The sequence below is a fragment of the Trachypithecus francoisi genome, unplaced genomic scaffold (assembly GCF_009764315.1).
Source record: "Trachypithecus francoisi isolate TF-2019V2 unplaced genomic scaffold, Tfra_2.0 Lachesis_group0, whole genome shotgun sequence".
Lineage (NCBI taxonomy): Eukaryota > Metazoa > Chordata > Mammalia > Primates > Cercopithecidae > Trachypithecus > Trachypithecus francoisi.
The window spans coordinates 115,545,707-115,551,706 of record NW_022681453.1 but is presented as its reverse complement, the minus strand read 5'-3'; positions in this window follow the sequence as shown (position 1 = coordinate 115,551,706).

The window sequence follows — 6,000 nt, the reverse complement described above, 5'->3', positions numbered from 1 at the left end:
CTTTATTTTTTTACCCACTAACTCACCTCTCTTCATCTCTCCCACCCCTATTCCCTCCTCAGTCTCTGGTAGCCACCATTCTACTGTCTAACTCAGTGAGATCTACTTTTTTAGCTTCCACATATGAAGGAAAACATGCAACATTTGTCTTTCCATGTCTGGCTTATTTCGCTTAACATAATGACCTCCAGTTCCATCCATGTTAATGCAAGTGACAGGATTTCATTCTTTTTTTATGGCTGAATAATATTCTATTGTGTACATATGCCACATTTTCTTTGTCCATGTACCCACTGACGGACACTTAGGTTGATTCTGTGTCTTGGCTATTGTAAATAGTATTGTAATAAACACAGAATGCAGATATCTCTTCAATGTACTGATCTCCTTTCTTTTGGAAAGATACCCAGGAATAGGATTGCTGGATCATATAGTAGTTAGTTGTACTTTCAGTTTTTTGAGGAACTTCCATACTGTTTTCAATAGTGACTGTACTAAAAGCTAGGGAATCTGGAAATGACTTAAAATTATAGGCATTATTTCAATAATATTTGATTTGTTTACATTCCCCTCAACAGTGTACAAATATTCCTCTTTCTGCACATCCTCATCAGCCTGTCATCTTTTGTTAAAAATAGACATTCTTTTTTTTTTTTTTATTATACTTTAAGTTCTAGGGTACATGTGCATGACGTTTATATCATGTATAACTCCCCAATGCAATCCCTCCCTCCTCCCCCTCCCCATGATAGGCCCCAGTGTGTGATGTTCCCCTTCCCGAGTCCAAGTGATCTCACACAAACAAATGGAAGAACATACCATGCTCATGGATAGGAAGAATCAATATCGTGAAAATGGCCATACTGCCCAAGGTTATTTATAGATTCAATGCCATCCCCATCAAGCTACCAATGACTTTCTTCACAGAATTGGAAAAAAACGGCTTTAAAGTTCATATGGAACCAAAAAAGAGCCCGCATTGCCAAGACAATCCTAAGTCAAAAGGACAAAGCTGGAGGCGTCATGCTACCTGACTTCAAACTATACTACAAGGCTACAGTAACCAAAACAGCATGGTACTGGTACCACAACAGAGATATAGACCAATGGAACAGAACAGAGTCCTCAGAAATAATACCACACATCTACAGCCATCTGATCTTTGACAAACCTGAGAGAAACAAGAAATGGGGAAAGGATTCCCTATTTAATAAATGGTGCTGGGAAAATTGGCTAGCCATAAGTAGAAAGCTGAAAAAATAGACATTCTAACTAGGGTGAGATGATATCTCATTGAGGTTTTAATTTGCATTTCTCTGATGACTAATGATGTTGAGCATGTCTTTTATATACCCATTGGCCATGTGTATGTCTTCTTTTAAGAAATGTCTATTCAGATATTTTGCCCATTACTAAATTGAATTATTATTATTATTACTATTATTTATTTATTTATTTATTTATTTTTTGCTATTGAGTTGAGTTTTATGCATATTCTGGTTACTATTCCCCTGTCAGTTTGCTAGCTTGCAAATATTTTCCTCCATTCTCTGGGTTTTCTCCTTGCTTTGTTAATTCTTTCCTTGCTGTGCAGAATTTTTTTAGCTTGGTGTAGTTCCATTTGCCTATTTTTTGCTTATGTTGCCTGTGCTTTTGAGATCTTACTCAAAAATCTTTGCTCAGATCAATATCCTGGAGTGTTTCCCCAATATTTTCTTCTAGGAGTTTTATAGTTTTAGGTCTTACTTTTAAGTTTTTACTAACTTACTTTTTACTTTTTTACTTTTACTTAACTTACTTTTACTTAATTTACTTAAACTTACTTTTATGTTTTTAATCTATTTCAATCTATAAATGAATTTAGTAGTTTCAGGATACAAAATCAACATAAAAATCAGTATGCTAACAGTGATCCTGGAAAAGAAATCAAGAAAGCAATCCCATTTACAACAGCTACAAATAAAACACTTAGGAATCAGTTTAACTAAAGAAGTAAAAGATCTATACAAGGAAAAATACTCCCCAAAGCCATCTATCGATTCAGTGCAGTGCCTATCAAAACACCAATGGCATTCTTTACAGGAATAGAAAACACAATCCTAATCTTATAATAATCTTTGAATTTTATAACTCATGCGTGTATGACTTATTACCAAAATATTTTCAATCAAAAATTTGTGTTACCTTTAAAATGTTTTTCAATGAAATTCTTCAAAATTTCTAATTGACATAATTCCTTTAATCTCATTCTCTAATATTGAAAGGATAATTTCTACTATATGATTGGCACCATTATAAAAATCCATTAACTTTCTTTCATGGACAGGAGGATTTGGGTTAAAACTTAAGTTTTGTCACTTATGGGTTGTATGACTTAGAGACAATTACTTCTAATTTATCTGAGCATTAGCTTTCTCATATACTACATGAGGATAAGATTATTTGTTGAATCATGAAACTAGATAATGTATGTAAAGCATTTAACATAGTACCAGATACAGGGTAGGTGTTTCATAACTGATGCCTACTATTTCTATTAACATGCCAATAATTATTATTCCTGAGGACATTCGTATGAGGTTGTGTACTCTCTAAGTAGTACTAAAAAATAATATAAAGATTAGCTGTTCGATAATAGAACAAGGAGATCTGTAGAAAGGAACAGTAGCCGCTGTTATGTTTTAAGCACAGTCTGAGAGCATCATAATTTCTAGAAACTTTATACATATGATATAAGTAGTTATCACTAGGCTCAATTCTATAAAATGGATATATTCCCTAGGTTTAACACTGTTAACATTAGGTTCTAAACACTGCAAATGGATAATCAGCCTTGAACACATTTCTGCCAGATTAAAAGAAAATTGAAATGTTTGACTCAACTATAAATTTGTATCTTCCTAACTTTCATTGGCAATTTGTTGCATAAAGTGACTTTATCAACATCCAACATGGGTCAAAATATATCAGGGTGGTAGTTATTCTTAACTTAAGTAAGATATATATTTGAATAGTAAACCTGTCAGAAACCTAAGGCAGTAAAATGTATATGCACTTTTACATTCATAATAGGACCCAATTCTGAATAACACCATTGGTTTATGTCCTACAACTCCAACGCAATATATTATAACTGAAAAAAAAAAATCCAACTAAACTAAATGGGCCTTTCAAACTGTAAATGATTTTGTAAATAAAAGACTAAGATCATTTATTAAACAGTTGGCTTTCTTTTGTGCTCCGTTTTTCACAAAAAAGCAAACATTTTCTACCCACTGTAAGGACTTTTGTGCATATAAAATAAGAGAAGAAAAATGAGTGGAGTTATCAGGTACTGAGTGAACAACTAAGCTCAAACATTTTTCCATCACATCAGTGGCCTCGTGCACCCAACTAGTCTGTTCCTCAGAATGAAAATGACACAATATTCCATGTCCTGCTTCTTACAGGGTTGCCTGCAAATAGTGGAATTTGAAAAAGTTATGTGTTTGAAAGCTAGAAGTCAGATCTATTGCATGAAGATCTATAGCATGCAGGAGTTTACATTTTAACACAGTTCAACATTTTACACAGTTGACTATTTCAGTCTTACGACTTTTCTTCTTAACTATATATTGAACTTGAAGAATATCCTATATCAGTTGAATACTGCTTGTATATGAAGTTTTAGAAACCTTTGTAAATCAACAATATATTAAAATCCCCCCTTTCTTTGTAAATTAAATATGACATTTCCAATAAATAGGTGAGGTAACTAAAAAAAATTAAAGACATTTGATTTACTCCAAGACTTTCAAAATGCTAAAAGCAACAGCCTAAAAAGTAACCAAGTTGTTAGTTGGTTGTTCAGAAAGGTTGTCTTTAAGCCCTGGCCAGAATATGCAAGTCTTGCAGTTTTCCAAACCATTAACCATATCAGTAACACAGATACACAGGGAAGAATGTTGAAGCCAAAAGGAACTGAATGTGTTCTTTGTACTCCCTTATTCTGTGTCCTTCACCAGCAAGGCTGTGTCTTATACATTTCAGCCTTTAAGATGCTCACTAAGTTTCCCCTTCCTTTATCCCAAAGCTGCTAAGGAGGGTCTTGAGGAGGAAAAGGGTGACAATAACACTACTATGTAGCATCAAGCCAAAGAATGAAGCAGCTAAATAGTAATTGTAACCTGTATTTATTTGTACACTAATACTACTGCTTCTATAGTAAACATTTTGGAATTCATTTCAGAATGTTTTATTAGGTAAAAATTTTAGGGTTGGAAACTTTTTTATTATTTCTTGAAAGCATCTGCAAACTTTCAAGTTTTCACTATTTGCACATATAGTCTTAAAAAACGAAGAGGGGTGCCTCTATGAGGGAGCATATGTGAGACATAGGGAACATAGGGAGGGGTCTGAGGAGAGAGGAGGAAAGAAAACAATGTTAGGTTATACAAGTCTTGTATCCTTAAAGACAGCTTGGAGACATGGAAACCACATGTGAACTTTTAGCTAATAAAATAAAATGCCAAAATGTGGTGGCTAAAGCTATTGCACCCAAAATGTAATTGGACATATGCTCATTTACTTGCTTATAATCAAAACATTAAAAAACTGTTTTGAACTCAGGCTAGGTGTAAGTATTGGACTAACTTAATTTATGTAATTATCTCACATGGAAAGAATGCATTGGTGCCATGGTGTTATTATTATATTATGAAAAGTAAACAATGTATAAGCTGGAATAGATAATACTTAAACAAAACCAAAATGTTCCTATTGCCCATGTTGAAAAAAAGGAAAACGACTTATTAATTTCACGTTGACGCTATTTTCCCATGAATGTGCTTTTTGGCTAGCATGCTTGCCGTAGGTTTATCATGTTCATGCAAATGAATGTCAGTCTGTTTTGATAATCATGCAAATTTCTTTTCTTCAATCAAAAATAACAGCTTTTACTAGTCTGCTGAAATTGCCAGCATGTCAGGCTTTGGTTGCTAAACTCAGTTTATACACTGCGTGAATCTGGATTTCACATGTGAATTCATTCAAGAATATCAAAATAGTATTGGACTTCCCCTACCCAAAGGCTCTTTTTATTTGGTTGTTGTATTTATCTTCATTTATTGATTTCTTTGCTCATTCATTGGTTGATTTATTAAACATGTAGAAAAGCACAGTTATTAAAAATGCAATTGAATCCTGAAGTAGCTCATATATACCAGATTTTATTAAGGTTTAAATATAGAAGAAAGAGCAAAAGTATATTGAGGTTTTTTTTAATTTAAGCAATTATGAAGAAAGATAAGACATTTGACTTAATCCAGAATAAAGAACTATTTATATGTTTTTATTATTTAAGAAGGCATTTGAGTAGGAACTTGAAAGGAGACCAGATGACAGAATTAAATGGAATAAATTAAAAATCAATTGTCCTTACTCAAAACAAAGTAGTATAAGAAACTAAACACAAATGATATATGTAGGGAACATTCGTAAAGCAACATTTCACCCTGTGAAAGAGAACATCATCCAAACTGAGTAACAATGGCAGGACTTGGCAACCCTGTGATTCACATAACTCATTATGTGACTCATACATAATGATTTCACAACTGAATTACCTTTTGTTATATGTATCTAAATATATGCTTAGTAAGAAAGTCACAAAACATCTATTTGTGTATAGTTAATAATTTATCAAAAACATTCTATATTTAAGATACAAAGAATTATCTTAGGTAAAGTTTATTGCAAAAATATTTTTGGACAAGGTATAATTGAAGTTAGACTAACAAGATTCCACTGGTGAGGAGAACACATCCCAGACATGTGATTGATATAAGCAAAGTCTCAAAGACTAAGAAAACAGGGTGAGATTGGAAAAAGGAATACTAGTGGGCTGAAGAGAGTTGATCACATTAGGAGATAATGTTGAAAATCAAGAAATATTTTAAGAAACTCCAAAGAAAAAATTATTGATTTGAAATCTGAAAATAAGTATAGCTGACTCCATACTTT